Raw genomic sequence first — 20,392 nt, forward strand, 5'->3', positions numbered from 1 at the left:
AATACAACAGCATCTTTTCTGAGTACTGGGATTAAAGGAAGGGGTTACTTGGCGACAGCAACACAAATCTTGCCTAGTTGTGTGACCACGTCCTTGATAATACGGATGGAGATCTACAGCTGCTCAGTTCCCTTCAGGCTCCAGCTGTCTCAAAGCTCAGCACCTGGCTCAGACCCTTCTGGAGCCAGCATACATCAACCTCCTCACCCTCCTAGCACCATCCATCAATGGTTGATCTTGTCTGCGTGGAGATCTGTATGCCAGAAACCTCAAAGAGGTCATCCCTCACAGACATTTTTATATATTTCAAGTGCCAGAAGATGTTTTTATCTTCCTGCAGTTCCTTCCTTAACTCTCCTTCCAAGTGCAGAGACCAGAAGTCTCCCTCTCTTCTTCAGGCAAAACACCACCCACCTCAAGAGCTTTGATTAGTCAGAGTAAAAACCACTTCATTAACAGCTCAGTAAGTAAACACCCGATTGTTTTCTTTCCCTTTACCACAGTGTGAGCTGCATGGTTTTAACCGTGCCTTTGGGCTTAATCCTGATTATTTCATTGCCAGCTGTGGGAACATATCATTACTTACAGTTCTGAACTATTGCTGAGTCCTGGTCAGCAGGTGAGGAGGGAGCCTGTGTTTGTTACCATGCATCTGTGACCCTGCTTCTCGTATGGTGACAAACTCTGCAAGCCCTGAGCTGAGAATTAATGAGAAAGCATCAGTGTAATTCAGCTGGAGCAGGAAAGGCCCTAAGCTTGCAGCCCTGTCCAGCTTTGCACGCTCGTAGCAGATCTAATCCCGCAGAAGAGAAGCAGGAATGTACAAGTGTAAGTGTCACCGTGTACCTTCCAAACACACCTTGTTTTACGAGTTCACCACAGACAGTAACAGAGAGATGGTGTTACACCAGGGGACTCTTCCATGTTCAGCAAGATCAGTACCTCTGTGCAGCAGCTTTAAAACACCTTCTCTGAATCCAGCCACAATTGGAAAGGAATCACATCACAAAACCGTGCTGTTAGTCCTTTGTTAACAGCTTCAGCAGAGTCGAGGCCAGGTTATGTAATGGAGAAATTGTCTCTAGTTCTCTTCACAGACAGGTTCCTCTCCAGGCCAGGGTGAGAACATCGCTCCATCATCTGCCCCAGAGCTCAGCACACTGGCAAAGAGATACCAGATAGCTTTAACTTCTAAATATTTCCACATTTAAACTTACTGCCAACACCTCGACAGATCTCTGACCTCGGCAAATGGGAAGGAGGCAGCAAGCAGCTAAAGGCAGGGCTATTTTTAACCTAGGCTCATTTCTTAAGGAAGAAATTATTCATAACCTGTATGCATGCAGCACATCAGGTACAAGGCAGGCTTGGCTGCAAACACTGCTTCATGGTGCTGCCAGCTCTCTCCTTTACACATCAGGAAGCAAAGGCTTCTCTCACAGCCTTACAAGGGATTGCAGCGAAGCCCTGGAGGCGAGATGACCTGCCTCATGTCCATCTGCACTGTAGTAGCTGTAGTATGAGACATAGGAGAGGCTTTGAGGCACATTACCATAGGATCATTAGGCTGGAAAAGACCTCTAAGAACATCAAGTCCAACTGTCAACCTACCACCAGTATTGTCAACTAAACCATGTCCCTTAGTGCCACAACCCCATGTTTTTAGAACACCTCCAGGGATGGTGACTCTCTCTTCCCTGGGCACCTCTCCAAAAAGCAGACACTTCTTTACCCCAAGGCAATTCACACTGTTCTCCAGTCTTGTCTTCATATGAAGAAAGTGGAGGTTTCCTGCACCTGCAAGCCCTTTCCTTGCAGCCCTCTCACCTCTACCACCACATACATCCTTTGCCATAATCAGTGGTCAAATGCTTCAGGCTGAGCAAGGGCACAAATCACTTTCAACTGCTGCTCTGATAATTGGGTTTGGCAGGCAATATTTGCCTTTAAGACCTCTCTCATCTTTCTAATACGACTTCTATGAAGTGCATGCTCAAGGATTTCAACTCAGAAGGTTGGGAAAAAAAAAAAAAAAGACTATTATGATCATTTAATCTGACCTCCCACTTACCTACGGATGTAAAAATTCACACTGTAGCCTTTCACTGAACTCAGGGACTTCATGTTGAGCTGGAACACCTCTTTCAGAAAAGTGATCTGAACTTAATATATCAGATTTCAGTAGCAGAGAGCCTACTGCATCCCTCAGGCAACTGCTCCAGAGGTTCATCATTCCATTGTTAGAAACATTCACCTTGTTTCCCAATTGGAAATCAATGTTAAATAAACACAGACGTTGGATCTTGTTACATCCTTTTCTCTCCTGATCTAAAGAGCCGCCTAACATTAGGAATTATGTATTTTCTTCTGAACTGAGAGCAAGCAATTCCTACCATCTGTAGGCTATACCTGTTTTAGAGAAGGATATGAATAACAGATAGTAGCTTTAAAATATGCTTATTCATCATCAGCCTGTGGACTTTGGCTTTTCTGTGTTCTGCTTGGAGAGCCCCAGACTCACGCCTGTCCCTAAGATCAGGCAGCTGCTGTCATACTATTACACCTCAGCCAACTCTAAAGTGCTGCGTGCCATTGACCTCATCCTAGCAGGAATTTTGTTCACGTTAAGCATAAAGAACCAGATTAGCAAGTGTGCTTTTGGTTTGTATTAACCTAGCCCTCCCGCTGTGTTTCAGGCTCCAGAAAACCTAAAACACAATTATTAAAAAAAACAAAGAAAGTTTGTTTTTGCTGCCTAAAATTGGGCTGGGAGTCTCTTGGGATGGAGGTGTGCATTGGGAACAGAAAAGGAAGAGAGTAAGAGCCAAAGCTCTGAAGTCAGCCAAAAATACTTAGCCTCTGAGCTTAGCATACAAACAATTGCAAGTCACGTTTTCAATCCCCTGCTTAATGACTCCCAGGATCCACAGATCATTTCTAAGAGTTCTTAACAGGTTAAGAGAGCAAACAGAACCATGAATTCTTAGAAGATCCGTTATGCCACTCAAAAGCTTTGAGGGCCCAACTGAGTGGGGCTGAGACCCATTGATTACAGATGCAAAAACACGGCTGAGAAGGTGTTTGCACTTCTCCTCCACAATAAAGGGCATTTGTTTCTCACTAAAGAAAAACAAACAAATAAACTAACAACACCAGAAACACACATCCATTAAAAAAATATGGACAATTCCAGATACCCCTAGAAAACAGCTGGATAGGAAAATAAATATAACTGATCAAAATATAGTTTTCATTAGTCACGCACACCAGACCAACAATCTTCACCCCTAAGTGTTCCTAAAATTACAATAAAAGAGGAACAAAAAAAACCAACGATATTTCAAACTACACATAAAAAAAACAGTTTAAAGAGGAATCAAAGCCAACTAGAGTTTAGGGGCAGGAGAAGGAAAGCTATGGAAGAAAGACAAACAAAAAAGCCCTGTTTCCTAATTTGAAACTTAGACTTGCATGGGTTGGGTCTTTAAAGTGTGCTGAAGAAATGGAGGCAAGTGATTGACCAATGCCCACCAGCTGGGCCTCCTTGCTGGGCCCCACGCTAAGCCAAGCAGATGTGTGTGCCTCTCCCAGGCAGCTGAGAGGGCTGGGATTCTTCCCTATTCCCTTCTCTCCTCATTTATTCTATGAGCAGTTGGCTCCAGCAAGTAGAAATATACCATATACTAAACTTGTTGTGTGGAAGTAGATTGTACAAGTGGGATGAATTAATCAGAATATAAATGAAAGGCCCAAGGTGCAGCAAAATAATACTAATAAAAACCCATCTGTATCAGGAGCTCTGAAAAGTCATCTTCCTCTATCTCTGGATATGCCTAGCTCCATCTTTCCCATTTCTATCAGTCCCGCATTGCTAGCTTGAAACTTCTTTTCCTGAAAAGAAATGTGAGGCAAGTTTTTTTCTTTCTTTCTTTTTTTTTTTTTTCTTCTTTAGAAGAAAAAAAAGAGCAGTCTTCGTATGAATCCATAAAACATAACTTTTATTATCCTCCCATCTGCTTTCCCACCGAATGGCACATATTTGCAAAGCAGCCCTTGGAGGCAAGGGAAAAAAAGGAAAGCAAGAAAGTTGCCGTGAAGAAATCCAGAGTGATGGGAAGATCTTAGGGTAGCTGTTGTAATTTATAATCAGCCCATTAAATATGGAACACTAATGCACAGCTGCTGAGAAAACTTGTCCAATATGTTTCTGCAACAGCAAAAAAGGCCTCTGAGGTCATCTTGGCGCCTACATTATGGTACAAAGAAACTGTCTAATTGCAGAACCTTGTGTAATCTTCAGTATTAACCTCTTTCCCTCACAGCCAGCCAAGCAGCACAACTCTCTGGTTTAGAAAGTCTGGAGCAAGAGAACCAAGGGAAAATGGATGAATAAATCCAACATGAAGAGTTTTTATTGTTGATCTTAGATTTATATTGGGAACAATCTGTTTTTGTTTTTTTTTTTCCCGACCAGAGGACTACACTGATCACAAAGCAGGACTCACCGTAAGACGAATAATGCCTTCCAAGCTCCCTTCTCCCATCCAACTTGCCAGCCTTAGCCGTAAGGCTTACTGTACAGGACCTAAACCTGTAAATTCCAGTAGATCTTGTGTTCCCATAGTTTTAGGATGCTCAATGTCTTATAATTCCGTACTCAGACAGAACATGATTCTGCAGACAGAAAATTATTAATGTCAAGGATGTCTTAGGCAGAACAGGGTGTAGAAGAGAGCATCAGAGCCCAGAGCTTTGAAGCATCATCATTCAGGCCCTGAGTAGAGGACAGGATGGTGGTTCAGGCAGCTCTGAGACGTAATGCTGATGGAAACCATTTGTAAAGCAGACCAGTGTCTCTGGAGAAGCCAGAAAACTTGGAAAGAAAATTGGAGAAACAACTAAGGAGACCTGTGAGCACTGCACTTCTCAGGTGACCTTGTGGTTTCTAAAGCGCCATCATCCAAAGCTAAAATGGACTGACTTCTGCCTCAGAAGTCCAGGAGTTCTCTGCAAACCTAAGGTGATGTGCAAATGAGCCTCAGCTGACAGCCAGAACCCAACGGAGGAAAAGCAGTGAGGGCTGTAGTTGCAGCTCTCAGTGGTCTACATGTGAAATTTCCCTGGCTTCCACTTTGCAAAGCCTGCATCCCTGAAATTGAGGTCTGAGACAGGCCTCAACACTTGCTCATAACTTCCATAACCTGGCTGGCATCCACCCAACACTAGAAACTGTTGCTGCCTCTCTTGAAATTTGGCTCAGACAACACAAATCCCAGCTTCGGGCTAAGTGAACATTTTGCTAACCATTCAGCACGGCTGGCCTGAGTTCCAGTTTGCGGTTGATTTGTTTTCTGTGGGAAGAGGCGAGCCAAAGTCACCCACGCAACCCGAAGGCTGGCTGCTCTGCCAGAGGGAAGCCAAGGCTGAAACAGGCTCTGTGTCTGGAGGCCTGACAAGCTTGGGGTTGTGCAGACAGATGCTGTACCTGGCTGCTGACAGCCATACAGGCGATCAACTGTAGATAGAAGGTGGAGCTTGTAACTTCTAAGCACGTTATATAAATTATGTTGATTGTACAATCTTGGGTTCGATACTATCGCAGCATAGTCTTACAGACATGCTAAGTTTCTTAGTAACCTTCCAAATGCTTCTTCAAGAAATCAAAAGTACTGGCAACCTTTGAGTGCTTGTTAAAGCAGATTGTGCTGAGACTGTGCTGAGGGGAGGGCAAAAAATTATGGCTGAGCTAGCACCAGGCTGTCCACAAAACCTTCTCCAATTAAAAGCACAATGGTTATGTCAAAGATAAGACAAAGGGTTTCCATGGTATTAAATCTTGTCTAATTAGCGATTGTTAAGAACCAGTGAGCAGTTTCATTTGGGTGAATATAGAAATCTCTCTATTAATAAAGTTATTCGTGAAAACAAAGTTAATCTGAGATGTCGTGGTGTCACTGTCCCTGACAGTGAGACACCTGGAGGTGTTCAAGAACCATGGATATGTGGCACTGAGGGACGTGGTCAGTGGGCATGGTGAGGATGGGCTAATGATTGGACTAGAGGATTTCAGTGGCCTTTTCCAACCTTAATAATGCAGTGATCCTATGATATCATGCAACAGAAAGATTTAACAAGACTAGAGATTTTTTGGAAGAGCCTGCCTCTTCCTCAGTGGAGGTAACTATCAGCTCACAAAATGTATTTGGTTGCCCTGTGATCATTTTTGTGCGACACTGAAAATGAGAGGAATTCAAATAATAAATCTACTGGACTACAACTGCTTCCTGTTTGTGGTCCAAATTTGGATTAAGGTCTCCTGGATAGTTATGACTTCTATTTTGCTGAGGTTACTTCTTTAGACCTTTAGCTAACATGAAACCTCTGGTAATTACTACGGGCCAGGGACTCTTTCTTCCAAGATCCAGACTGGCTGCAGATAGACTGATGTGCCCATAAGTATAAGTCTCAAAGGGCTTATCCTTGCAGTTATTTTCCTAGCTACAAGAGGGTGACATTGTCACACGTAGCTCAGCATTAATGCCATTGTAACTGGAAGAAGACATATCCTCTGTCTCACAGTATTTTTTCCTCATAGTACACATGAGACAAGAGACTTCAGACAAAGTCTCAGAAGCCCACAGGCTTTTGAAAGTTCAGGGAGGAAGGATTCCTGTTTTGCCAGCACTTCTAAAATGTACCTCCTTTCCAGTCATTGTAGCAGTGAGTATATTTTGAACTCCAGTAACTTATGGAATAATTCAGTATATTAGTTTTCATGTTGAAATAAAGCTACACAGGCAACACGTGAAGTACAGAATGCCTGGGGCCTTTTCTCGTTTTTCTGGGAGCTGCTATCGATTTTGTCCTGATAGATATTTGGCTCCATCATACTATGCAAAATCAGTAAAAATTGAAAGAGAAAAGCATCTTTTGATTCATCTCTCTGAATCAGAATGTCCTCATTTGGATGCCACTGGAGAAGTCCCAACACCCAAGTGGCTAGAAGGACAAGGGTCATTTCAGAGAGATTGGTAGGTGAAGAAGCTGAAAACTGGATTTTGTGGAAAGACTTTGTGGAGGATCTGAAATATCCACCGGGAATTTATTAAAGCCAACAATCCAGCCATTCTGTAGCTTTTCAAGGCATACAGAGGATCAGGTTTTCAGCCTTTCTCAAGCTTATTTCCGCACTTGAAATTGTACTTGTTATCCACAAAACTGGCTGCAATTACTGTGCTGGGACAGTTTGGTCTTCACTGGCCATATCTTTGTACACACAACCTCGGGAGAACTAGACGCAAATGCAGACTGTTTGTATTTGCATGCAAAAATTGGAATTTTCCATATCGAAAATGTGATCCTCACTGCCTCACCCAGTGAGTTAGCCAGTTTGGAGCATGAAGTGATAAACACCTGCTTTTAGAATTGATTGAGTCATTTTTGTCTTCCCTTTACTTCAGTCTTGACATAAGAATGTGTTTCTAGCTCAGTAATTCATTGCAACTTCCAGTTGTGCCTGGGGCAGCTCTGAAGGGAAACTGCAGCAATTGTCTGAGCTTGATTTCTCTCCTCCATCCTTCCTTGGGCTCTTTTCACTCCTCTTTCTCTTGCTCTTTTTGGGCAGCTTTGTGCACCATTGCCACAGCCATATATTTTCAATTTCTTCCCTCCTGCACCGGTCCCAAATAGCTCTCCCCCCCTTCCGCCTATACCCCACTCATATCTCAGAGCAGTCAGCCTGTAGGTGTGCTGTTTGCACACACTTTTCTAGACCTAACTACTGTATTTTTTTCTCCGTGTGGTTAAAGCACTGGTTCAACTCCACAGTTATTCCCCATTTTCCAGTTTCTAGAGAAACATCTATTAAAATCCTCTCCCCAGCTGCACAGACTGTGACATCCTTCGCTTTGAGTTCTTTGTGTACAAAGCTTCAGTGTAGGAAAGGAGTTAGCTGAATTTTGAAAATCAGCAATGAGTGGGCAGTGGACCGGGCTCCTGTGTCACTGCAGCATCAATGCTTCCTCATTACTCGTCCTTCTTTTTGCCTATATTCGTTCAGGCGTAACATGAGAAGCAAACAGACTCCTCCATCTCTTTTGGTTCCACATGCTACCGTTTACCCATAGCAGCTTTATATGAATTTATGATAATGACTTTTCTTTTTAAATGCTTTTTCACGATAGCAGTGTTCTATCTTTATCTTCCCAGATCAGCTATGTTCATCCTAGCACAGCCAAGCCATGATTGAACCCATTGGCCATTAAAGCACCCATTTATATTTATTAACGTGGGAAGTCTGGCCATGGCCCTGTGCTGAGACATGGAGTGGGACTCCGTGCTCCGTTGCTCACACCCCACTCTGCACAATTTTGAGGTGGTAAAGGTCTGATTTAATTTGTGAACACATCTCAGCTTGTATGGGCTCTCAGAGAGTTAAAGCCAGCAGTTTATTTCTGTTGTGTTTTTTTTTTTTTTTTTAATAGTGACAGCATGCTTCTCAATTTCTGCATTATTCACACCTCAACAAATCTTATTTCATTAGATTTTGGGAAATGCAATGGTAATTTTGGTGATTAACTTTAAATTGGGGATAATGCACGAGCAGACATTAACATAATGTCAAAACAATTTTGTACAATTGTTACTTAACCTTGGTCAAATCATTTTCACCCCCAGTGTCCTCCCAAATGGACCTTGATTAATATGACACAGACAAACATAAGAGAACCCTGGGCTCAATGCGGGGAAATGATTAAACAAGAACACTTATCGGAAATGATCACGCAGGGTAACAAGGCAGCAGGGCAGATCACTGAATTCTCATCTTCTCCAGGCTGCATCTGGCCTTTGGAGGAACGACAAGCATGAGTCCTTGACAGGATGCTCGGGAAAGGTGTCATAAATTGTCCTGCCTTGGTGACAACCAGCAGAGGCTCAGCAGCAAGACGTTTAACTTCTTGCATTTATTATGCACAGGTGATTTTTAAAGCTGATGAATGAGTATTAATTACTGTGGAGACTGAAGATCTTTAATTCTATCCTGATGCTGCAGCTCAGTGTGAGAGGAACCATTTTTAAGGGCTGAAGGAGAGCTTGTTCTCAGCAGCCACTTCAGTCCATTTACAGCCCCCAGACAACATGAAAAGCACCCAGCAGCGATGTGCTGGGGCCATTCTGGTGCTCCCACAGCCAGGGAACATTTCCTCCCTTGAAAACTCACCACCTCCTCACTACATGGGTCAGCACCACTCATCATAGAACCATTACGATTGGTAAAGACCTCTAAGATCTGGTCCGAAGATTCAGCTACCACCAATAGTACCCACTGACCACGTCCCTCAGTGCCACATCACCACGATTCTTGAAGGGGAAAAAAAAAGTTAAAGAAAGGAAGAATAACTCTGGTCCATATTTTCTTTAGAAACCTCCTTTTTTGGTATTAGTCCATGTTTTGTTAGAGATTTTTTTATTATTATTATTTCACATAATCGGTCTGAATGGAACATCATAAATCTGAGAGGGTAATAAACAGCTCATAAAAAATCACTTTTCAAACTGTTGCTAAAACAACCTCCCAACAGTTGGTGCTCTAATAGCTCACTGGAGGGATCAGAGAAAGCTGAGGTGAGCCATGAGCTCCAGGGAAACAAAAAACAGTGTTGTGAGCTCAGTGCCACGGCTATGCGTTTGGAAAAGCCAGTACCAGTCCACATAGAAAGCACAAGGCAACTATTAGGAACTGTTTGCTCCTTTCTTTGCCTTTGATCTCTTCCATTTTTTTTTCTCTGTAATGCATTGCCATTTTGAAGGTTTTGTGTTTTCTACACAGGGTCTGAGGCTTATGAGGAGGTCTTACAGGGAGGCGTTTTGTGGCTTGCAGCAGGTAGGGGATGTGGCACAGATGTTCCGGGGAAACGTCTGGGCTGAACATCTGTGAAGGGGTTGGCAGGGATGTGAGAAACACAACGTGATGCACAGGATGGTCTCTTCTGCATTAACAGCTGCTTTTCCATTTGATGTCCTTTTCTGTTTCAGATGGATGTGAGCACAGCATATGCATTTACCATGTCTGCATTTTACTTAAACCATATTTCTTAAGGGGAAAAAAAACCAACGCAAAAGGACACTTCTACAAACTCTCACAGCATAAAAGTGCTCATCTGAGAAGCAACCTTTGCTGCTTCCAGGCGTCACTGAAACAACAAGCCCTCAAACAGAGAGACCATGCATTAAACAGGGAATCATGTTGTCTCTGCAGGCACCCGTTTGGGTAAGGAGGAACAAAGCATGAGTCACCATGACGTGCACAAGAGAAATTATGAATGACAGGCTAAAAATAAAATGCTTTCAAATATAGTTTGACTGAGGAGCATATTCCTCCAGGGGGTTGATACCTGCTTATCTCCAGCTGGGCAGCACTGCCAGCTGCACAAAGGTGTTGAAGCAAATAGCTCCTCATTGTCCAGAAGCTGCAGTGGGATTCAGTCCCATTGGATGTGGCCAACATCTCTGTCCCCAGGGATTGGGCACTGTCTGGCTGTGGGTAATCATTCATCGGTCCTTTGAAGGCCAGACATCAGCAGTTCAGAAGAGTCCTCTTCTGTGTCAGCTCAGGCAGCATCTTGTGAGGTTGTCAAAATGTTATGCTTTAAGCCTGCACTCAATGGAGCTGAAGTTCAATGTTAAATACCACTGACGATGAAGTTTCTCTCTCTGATAGGTGCTGTGAGTGGCTAATCAGAAACCATGAACAGAGCTGTCAATTCCATGAAGCTCCTCCTAAGCTTTTAGTACACTGATATTCTACAGTGTAAATTGCTTCATCCCCAGAGATGGTCCTGCAATGACTTGAGTGCATAAATCCTAAGGTCCATGCTCAGTTTTTACTTAGTATTTATTCACTTTGATTGAGCAAGGGTTGGGTAAAGCCTAGACAATCCAGGAAGACCTGATGGCATCCTTTCAGTGTCTAAAGTGTCTAAATTCTCTCCTCTTCAGGTCTGTTGTGATGGAACAAGGGGAAATGGTATCAAACTAAAAGAGGGGAGGTTTAGATTGGATTTGAGGAATAAATTTTTGCAGTAAGGGTGGTGAGGCACTGGCACAGGTTGCCTAGAGAGGTGCTGGGTGCCCTGTCTCTGCAGATACTCCAGGTCAGGCTGGATGGGGCTCTGAGTGCCTGATCAGCTGTACGTGTTCCTGTTCAGGACTTTCCCCTTGTTCCATCACAACAGGCCCTGATAAAGAGTCTGTTCCCCTTTAGTCCTGAGGGGCCACTCTCAGGTCTCCCCAGAGCCTTCTCTCCTCCAGGACGCACAGCCCCAGCTCTCAGCCTGTGCTCGCAGGGGACGTGTTCCATCCCTCCAGTCATTTTTGAGGTCTTCTTCTGAATGTGCTCCAGCAGACCCAGAATTTGACCCAGTCTCTGTCAGGCTGACACTCCAAACCAACAACCAGCATCATGATGTCAGAGGGACAACATCAGGCAGGACCAGACCCACACTGAGGTAGGGAGCAGAGAGCATCAGTCAGTTGTCAGTGTGCAGTGCTGGCCCCCCTCACTACTTCCCAGATGTAGAGGAGGTGATAAATGATAAATAACCATGTTAAGTGTCTCATGAAATCTGCAGACATTATCACAAGACACGGGAGTCCAGGGCACTTCTAGGGCTGCGAGACAGACCTCAGAGAAGAAGATAGCTTTGCCTTGATTTTGAAGACTAAACGTGCTAACTTCCACAGGCTGGGAAGGGGATGGTTCTCAGATCTTGAGGAACAATGAGGAAGCTACAGTGGTGTCTGACTAGCCTTTTTTTTTTTTTTTTTTTTTTTTTGCTAATGAGCTATTAGAAGTTGTTTTTGAGCCATACTCTTTGCCCTCATTATAACTACATTCCCATAAGCAGAGCTTTCTGCCTGTTGTAATGAGCAGAAATCTGGTCAGATGTGTGGTTTTAATGAGATACGGGGTAGATGTAAAACAGAAAGAGTAACATCTGAAGGGAGGCCTCAAAGTGGAGTAACAGAAACAGGTAGAGAATTTACCACAACAGAGAAACCTGGGTAGGACAAGAGGAACAAACCATTTTCCTGTCACAAACAGAACTGACAGAACTTGCCCCCAAAATTGAATGTGAATTTAGGAGGTGATGTCTTGAAGGAGGTAACTCACCAAGAGAAAAGGAGGGAAGCCAAAATCAGATCCAGCAGCTAATGACACCTAGGAGTTCAATGGAAACACTCGCTGTCGATTACACCAGTGAGGAATGAATGAAGCAACCAGCAGAACAGTTCTTTTGTTCTCGTCTCATATCGTTTCATGAAAATTAAAAGGGCAGTTTTCACAGCTGGTGAAAGACTTTTTTTTTTTTTCTTTTTTTTTCCCCCCTTCGCTCTGCCATCTGATGCTGTCTCCACTTTGAAAACAGCAAATTTATGCCTGAAGCTGAACGGGTAAAAATTGGACTCTGTTGCCTGTGGGTATTTTGCCATGAAGAGCAGCAGGATCTGATGAGAGATTTCATCCAGATCAAATCAGAGAATATTCAACAATGTCTCTGTTTTTGCAGGAGACTCTTGGAAGGAGCCAGGAGCCAGGGCTCAGCTGGGAGTGCTGAGCATCCTTAGTGCTACGTGGGGGGATCCTGGGACTGTCAGCTTCATGCCTTCATTCTCTGATCCCTGTGAGACAGAGTGAGATGAGAGAGATCCACAGTCTGAACCCAGAGGGAGGATTTCTTTGCCACGCAACCATGCTATGTCTCATGATCTTAGAGTCACAGAATCACAGAATCATAGAATGGCTTAGGTTGGAAGGGACCTTAAAGATCATTGAGATCAAAGTCCCTGCCGTGGGCTGGTTGCCACTCACAAGATCAGGCTGCCAAGGGCCCCATCCAGCCTGGCCTTAAACAAGACTGAAATGTATGTTAATTCCCAAACTTTCTACCAAATCTCCATCTGATGGTGATCTCCAGTCCTCTCTTCTTTGTTAGCATCATCCTTCTTCTAAAAAGATCAGTAGTGAAACATTCACCTAGACTTACCCTGAAACAGTTCCATCAAGCACCAGGACAGGTCACATCTATTGAGCAAAGTAGGGAAGAAATCTCCGTTCTTTCAGAAGTAAACAGACCTTTATCCTGAACCTGGATTTATATCAAAGCAGCACTATTTCTTTCTCCTGGTGCTTTGTGCCTGCTCGGACTCATTCCTGCTGCTTTGAGCTGTGCATAAGTGTATTCACGTGGGAAGCACAACAGCGGCTGTGTTCAGAAGAGAGGACTTGCAGGCACAAAGGATACAGATTTGTGATATTATCTTCAATGAAATTTTAAACACTGCAACTGCTGATATGGCTGGCTTAGCATCCCAGTGCTGACTGCCTCGTTCACACTCTGGCTGTGACTCAAAGTGTTTTCATCCCCATGTGTGTCCCTGAAATGGTTTCTGTCCACGGGCTTCTAGAACATGTGGGAGTTATTCTCTGAACCCCAACAACTGCTCCCATCTCTCTGTCTAGATGAGATTGTAGCCAGATTTCTGCAGCTTGTCATTAGGAGGGAAGAAGCACAAACACTGAACACGAGCTGCTTTCTGCAGTACTTGGCCAGCTGCAGCTCATGGTCCCAGAAGCCTGCTGTGATGCATTTCCCAGCCTCTGTGCCTCCCAACACCCTCTCCTCACTAAGAATTGCTCTGCTGTGACTGTGTCTCTCTGTTTGCAATAGGACAGCCAACACTGGTGTTTTCTGCATGAAGAGGAGTGCACTTTCCCTCGAGGCGGTGTTTGGGAAATGCAGGATTCCTGTGTTTTATTTTTGATCATTGGATGTCAAAGATTCAAAATGGAATGGCTCTGAAGGGTTTTGTTACTACAGATACTGTTGGTTTGTGATGTAAAATCATGCTTTACATTCCTGCATCCCACCTGGAATGGTTGAGAAGAGGCAGACAATGTGAAAGCTGCCTTTACTAGTATTTTCCCCATTAGCAATCAGCAGAGAAGCCACTGGCATTAGGTGGGTGCATACATTTAGGTTGGAGTATATATGCTGACATGCAGGCATGTGTAAAATGCATGCAGTGTGAATAGGGCACCTGAACATCAATATGCACACGAACAAAGGATGCCTGTGCATGCCTTGTGTTTTATTTTTGCATATGCGTAAAACTGCACTCCTGAATGTAATTAAGGGAGGAATTGCTAAGGGTCACTTTGGGTTTAACCTCCAAGACTAAGAAAGGGTCTCTTTCACTGCCTGCAGGAGTGCATATATATATGTTCAGGAGGACATCTGTATTAGAGGGGCAAGGCTCTGTTTGCATGTGGCTTAAGGACTCAAGTGCTGGAAGGCTTCTAAAGCTTTCACGTGGCACAGAATCTGGAAGGCTGAGATAGACAGAAGTTCAGTTAAATGGAAGGGCAACATCATCTGTACCATAAGACCTAGGAAAATGTGGCATCCACTTCGAATGGGGGCTAGGTGCCCCTGTTCCCTGTGACAAATCCCTTTTGGCTGTGCCCTGATCTCCCTTTAGACCTGCAGGGATTCTCAGCTCAGCTCTCGAGGCATGGTCTGGATGCTGGTGCCCATTCAGTTCTGGAGCGTTTCCACTCTTGGCAAGAAGCTGTTAAAAATAAAGGGGTGGTGGGGAGGGGGAATGTATCACCTAATTGATTAGCTCCGTGAATCATGGAGAAGCTGGCCTGTCAAAGAGTAAATCACTGAAGCTGTCTTTGATGTCTCCTTCGGTCAAGGACATATCAGCCTGCTGCAAATGTTGTCTTTCCTTTAATGTGCCTTCTCCCCTTCTCTCTCTCTTTTAGGCTTGTGCATGTAGGGATTTTTTTCCCACTGGGTGCATGCAGCTGCCATACCTTGTGTTTTGATTCCTTCAGCAGCTACCAGCTAAGCAGGGTTGGGTAGAACAGGCCTGCAGAGGAGAGATTACTAAGGAATGGTAAATGCATGGAGGGCTATTAGGGACCTCTCCTTCCTACCACAGAGCTGTCATGCACTCTGAAAAGTACCTCCCATTGTAAATAATCTTCCTGACGCTAAAGAAGACCTCAGGTAAATCCCTAATCTCATGGCAGCATCACTACGTTGTTGGAGAAGTGCAGGAATGCAGGTGGGGATGTCTGCTGGCAGAGAGGCATTTTTGCATTGCAGATCTTTTTACATTAGCTAAGGAGCCGTTGGTTGTTTCTTCCCATTTCCAGCATGGCTAGAGGTGCACTAGCAATCATACAGTGCTGAAAGACTACAATAACAAACTAAAAAATGATGAAGTTCTTGTGATAGAGTTTCAGTGCTCACAACAGGAAAAGAAGCCAGAAGCCACGTGAAAAAAAGAAAAAAAAGAAAAAAAGAAAAAAAGAAAAAAAGGAAAAAAGAAGAAAAGGAAAAAAGAAAAAAAAAAGTGCTATTCAGACAGAAGAGAACAAGTTAACCACATTCCTCTGAATTTAAAGTCTGAGCCATGTGCTGCATCGGATGGAAGATCGCTCCCCAGGAATGAACTGCTTTTCCTTGGCTTCTAGCCCATGCCACCTGTCCAGCTCTGCCTAGGTAATGCAGCACAGTGCTAGCAAGCATCGGCTCTGTGACTTGGACCTGGGCCAGGCAGGGAGATGGCCTGTTAGTAGCTGTCACTCACATGACTGGGTTGGTTGTGTGGCTGTGCAAGAGGATTCGGCAATGGAAGACTTCTGCCAAGATTTCCTGCATGACAGCATCTCTATACAGCAGACCACGGCCTGACTGAGCTTCTTCCTGCACTTCCTAAAAGCTGGCTGCAAAGGTAAGGAGTTGTGACATTTCCAGGCTGCCCTATTTGGAGGTCTCTGCAAACACAAGCTGCTCCCTGTCAGAGTGCTGCGGGCTGCATGTTAACAGCATGAAGGTACTGGCTCAGAAGGGGAGAGAGTAGGACTCTCGCACCAGTTTTACCCTCATAAGGTGGCCTGCCCCTGTGCAAGTAGAGGGCTGTGCTCCCAGAATATGCCTCACTGTCATTTCTTCTCACTCAGCCTCTCTGGACAGCATGCAGGGAATCATCATCACTCAGCAGGCTTAAAACAAGCCGAAAGCATCAAAAACAAATGAGAAAAATGGCTCGAGGCAAGGGTTGAAATAACAACAAAGGTAGTACTTTAGAAAGGTGAGATGATGGTGGAAAGATGCCTTATGATAAATGCACAAAACTCTTTAGGCTTGTAGCTTCTGCTCCTGCCATAAACTCCACTGGACAAGGTATTCTAGATTTCATCGTCTCCATCCTCCCCTGTGAAATAAATGTGATTCCCTCCTTGGCTTCCTCTCCTTGAGGACAAAGTCAGCCCATCAGTTTGTCTTTGGTAAGGTACCTGGATAAAGGTCTTGGAGTCAAAGGCAACATTTCCTATCTTTGGAGGGATTACTGTGGCTTTTCTGAAGCACCTTTTATTTCCCAACAGCTTTCTTGAACTGTGATGACCAGCACATGGTGCAGTATTCCAGCACAGATACCTGCCTATAATTAATACCGGCTCACTCTTGTTCCTCTTCCTTCTCTTTCCCTTCAGGACATTGTCTTAGAGGACAGTGAGTTTATCTTCTAGACTAAAATCACCCATGGATGCCTGCTTCTAGAGGTCACTGCTTTTCAGGAGAGCTAGAGGTCCTTGGAGGAAACAATGAATTATTTCCCTTTACATTCCCCATCTCCATTTTGCAGTCTGTCAGGTTTAAATCTGCTTCATCCACACCACGCTTATCCTGCTTTGTTCTAAATTCCTCCTCAAAATGACAGTCAGTATCTATTCAAATGCTTCATATGGCAATCCTGTTATCATTATCAACCAAACGTGTAATTTTCTCCTCCTCTCCTCTCCCCAAAAGTATATGATCTTAGTTTATTAGATTCTATTTCTATAAAACAAGCCATGGTATGAGGTGCAATAAAAATATAGAGAAAGGTGATGAGGCATCTTATTGCCACCTCTGAATTCTGATTGGATTCCTAGGTAGGCAAGATATTTAGGCATCAGAAAGACTAAGCATGTTAATCCCTCTTAAAATCTTGGCTGCCAAAGCAGAGGTGAACACTGGAGGCTCTTCTAAGGGCATAATACTGTTGAACTTAACAGGACTGTAACTTCTTGTAATTTCCTTGTGTACCTTTAGCTAGAAACTCCTGACAGGATGCTTATGTCTGAATTCATCTACTGGAGAAGAAGTGATTATTGGAAATGTAAAGATGATGGTTTCACATTACAGTGTATGTGTAAGTCCTTTATTGAGACTTGAGATCTTTAAGATCCTCTCAAAGGTAATCAATGGCACTTTAGTACCCTTTGAAGCTTTTATTCACAACACTTGCCTGCTACTTTGTGCCACATTGACTTAACTATTTTCCTCCAATTAAAAAAAAAATATATAATTAAAAAATATATATATATTACTCCAGATCTGCATTTAAGATGCTGTAAATGTGGTGGGTGATCTGCCAACCTCTCTCACACAGTACATCAGGTGCTCCCTTTCTACGGTTAAATCTGGGGTCATCATCACATTTTCATATACCCTAGAACAGCAGTGGGCTGATGGATTGATTTACTTTGTGCTAGCCATTCTGAGAACTGGTCCACTGCGCCTTCAAAGAGCTCAACAGGACTGGGATTGACCTCCTGAGTTACAGCGCTTGAAAATACCTGATGAAACTCTAATGGAAATGGGGCTGCAAAGCTCTGAATGTGCTATATTGTATACGCTTCATGAATGAGAGCTGGATGCTCTTTAAAAATGTAATTTGCAAATTTTAAGTCTTCACAGATGTTTAGAGGTTGATTTGGGACCTTAAATAGGCTGCTTCTTTTTTCCCTCCCCCCACTACAATTTTAATCTTGCACAGCCATATGAGCTATCAGTATCAGAAACAGCTGCTTTGGTCCAGCCCATAATATCTTTCCTGAGAAGGAAGAACTGTCACAAACAACCTGTAAGAGATGTTAGTCACGTTCCTTGGTGTAATACTGGAAGCATCCAGTTATTATGCTGGTGAAAGTGGTGTGAGAGTCAATTTAGAACAAAATAAAATAGCTATGTGCAAGATCTTTGAAGAAGAGACTGTAAATGTGCAACATGAAACAAGGAAATTGTTTCAGCTTCCTTATGATTTTAAGTCATATTTCATTTACTCTGCTACCACTGCTATCACAGCAATAAGAACATTATAAAGGCTGTCAGTAGGAGCCAAGATGGCACCAAACCTGAAGACTTACTTTTCATAATCTCTAAAACCTGCACTGTCCTCAAGAAATCTTACACCTCTTTAAAACTATAAGATCATTAATGTTGGAAAAGACCTCTAAAATCACCAAATCCAATCCCAGCCCACTCCCACCATGCCCACTGACCACATCTCTGAGTGCCACATCCCCATGGTTCTTGAATACCTCCAGTGACGGTGACACCACCACCTCCCTGAACAGCTGTGCCACTGCATCACCACTCCTTAGGAGAATAATTTTTTCCTAATATCCAACTTGAACCTCCTCTGGTGCAACTTGAGGCTCTCACCTCTTGTCCCAACACTGTCACCTGGGAGCAGAGGCCAACCACCACTTTGTCACAGCCTTCTTTCATGCAGTTGCAGAGAGCAATAAGGTCTCCCCTGAGCCTCCTCTTCTCCAGACTGAACCACCCCAGTTCCCTCAGCCGCTGCCCATAAAATTTGTGCTCCAGGCTCTTCACAGCCTTGCTGCCCTTCTCTGGATGCGTTCCAGGGCCTCAGTGCTTTTCTTGTAAGGAAAGCCTCCATCCCAGAATCAACCACTCTGTTTTTTTCTTTTTTTTTTTTTTTTTGTCATATCACACTCTGCAGTGCTTAATAACCTCATGCTTTTCTGTTGATTTCTTTCTATGGCAGAAGTCAGAGGCATTTACATTTCATGGATATAAATTGCCAAACGACACCTTTGAAAATATATCAAAAACTATAATTTATTCATCTGCCTAAGAGATGCCATGAATCTCTCGTTCTTCCATACCTTAAATTCAGCAAAGCTCTTCTGCAGGCAGTTTTCCTTGTAGCTCAGCCTTATTTCGAAGGAAAGCATCTTCCCAAGCGCAGCATTGTGCCCCACCTGTGAGAAAGACCAGAAAGAGTTCAGGGATCAGCACCCCAGGGTCATGCATGACCCATGTTGGAGTTGGCAATGCTATTCCCTGTGACTGGGAGCACAAAAAATTTGAAGCGAGGCGTGAAATATTTAACCAGGCTGCCACTATGTAAAAATGATAGAGTGGGCCTGAACGGAACATCTGTCAGTGAGGTGGCAGCTGGCGGAGCCCGGCAAGGATTTCCTGGAGAGAAATGGGGCATAACTTACTAATAGAGAGTTGCAATGCTGAGCTGTGTGGGAGGGCGAGGGAAGCATGTGTGAGTGAGCGTGAAGAGCAAGAAGAACAAATGCCCTGAGGAACCTCATTTGGAAGGGCAAACATGAGTGCTGCAGCATGAGAGAGGAGATACAGATGAGAGCAGGAATGTGTGCACCTAGGAGGGTGATTCCTCATTGCCCAGAGGTTCTTGCTACCCTGGCTCTGACAATGAAAGATGATCCTAGACCTCTTTCCTTGTAGATTTTTGTAGGTGCAGATGTCTAGCTGTGGAGAAAGAGAAGCCCCAGGCCTTTTAAGAAAGGGAGACATAGAGCAAGCTGATGATTTTCCTTGGTATTTCCACTGCAAATGGGAAGGCATTCAGGGCACAGCCTAGCAAAAACCAAGAGCTTTTGAGTTTAAACATCGTCCAACATAGTATGGAGGGAGGTGAGGATGATACTACTCTTCTTTCTGCACGTGTACTTTCAAAGAAGCTTCAGCTGACCTTCCCCAGGGCAGACGGTGAGTGGTCCACTGCTGGCTTACTCCTTGCTCCCACCAACAGCCCACTTCTCCCTGCACTGAACTCATGGTTGGATGTCCATGGGAAGGGACATAAGCAGCCACTTACACTCAGCAGGTATTACATAGCTCTAGGTCATCCCCTCCAGGGCATAGGGAGGTGAGACTGGAGGAAGAATGGGCACTAGAGAGAGGCAACCAGAGAGAGGGTGAAACCACATCTGAGAGGGAGCAGGCTGTGGCTACTGAGGAGGGGTGCTTGGAGTGACCTTCAGGGATGAGATGCAAAGGTTAAGAAATGCAGTAATTAATTTCCCCACCGTTACCACTGCCCTCCTGCAGATACTACTGCTGTCTGTTGAGCTTAGCAGTGCTTTACGAAAAACTATTTCCACTTTTTGCACTAAGGCAGAGAATGCCAGGCACTGGCAGATTTATCCATGACCCAGGGTAATGGAAAGGGTTAATCAGCCAGGGTACATGGTTAAGAGCATGAG

The 20,392-nt window shown here is 44.1% G+C and overlaps 1 protein-coding gene across 11 annotated transcripts in view; it reads right to left on the reverse strand.

The window, feature by feature from the left end:
* AGBL1 (AGBL carboxypeptidase 1) overlaps positions 1-20,392 on the reverse strand; it is a 489,849-nt gene that overhangs the window by 59,218 nt on the left and 410,239 nt on the right. For 7 of the 11 annotated variants that reach the window (XR_014885983.1, XR_014885981.1, XR_014885977.1 and 4 more), the window contains one exon: positions 19,037-19,132. The gene's annotated coding sequence lies outside the window, so the exon portion shown is untranslated. Of the gene's footprint in view, positions 1-942; positions 1,161-11,861; positions 12,682-19,036; positions 19,133-20,392 lie in introns of those variants that run through there. The other 4 variants (XR_014885982.1, XR_014885976.1, XR_014885980.1 and 1 more) reach the window with 2 other exon arrangements.

This window comes from Meleagris gallopavo, chromosome 12 (assembly GCF_905368555.1).
Source record: "Meleagris gallopavo chromosome 12, MGAL_WU_HG_1.1, whole genome shotgun sequence".
Lineage (NCBI taxonomy): Eukaryota > Metazoa > Chordata > Aves > Galliformes > Phasianidae > Meleagris > Meleagris gallopavo.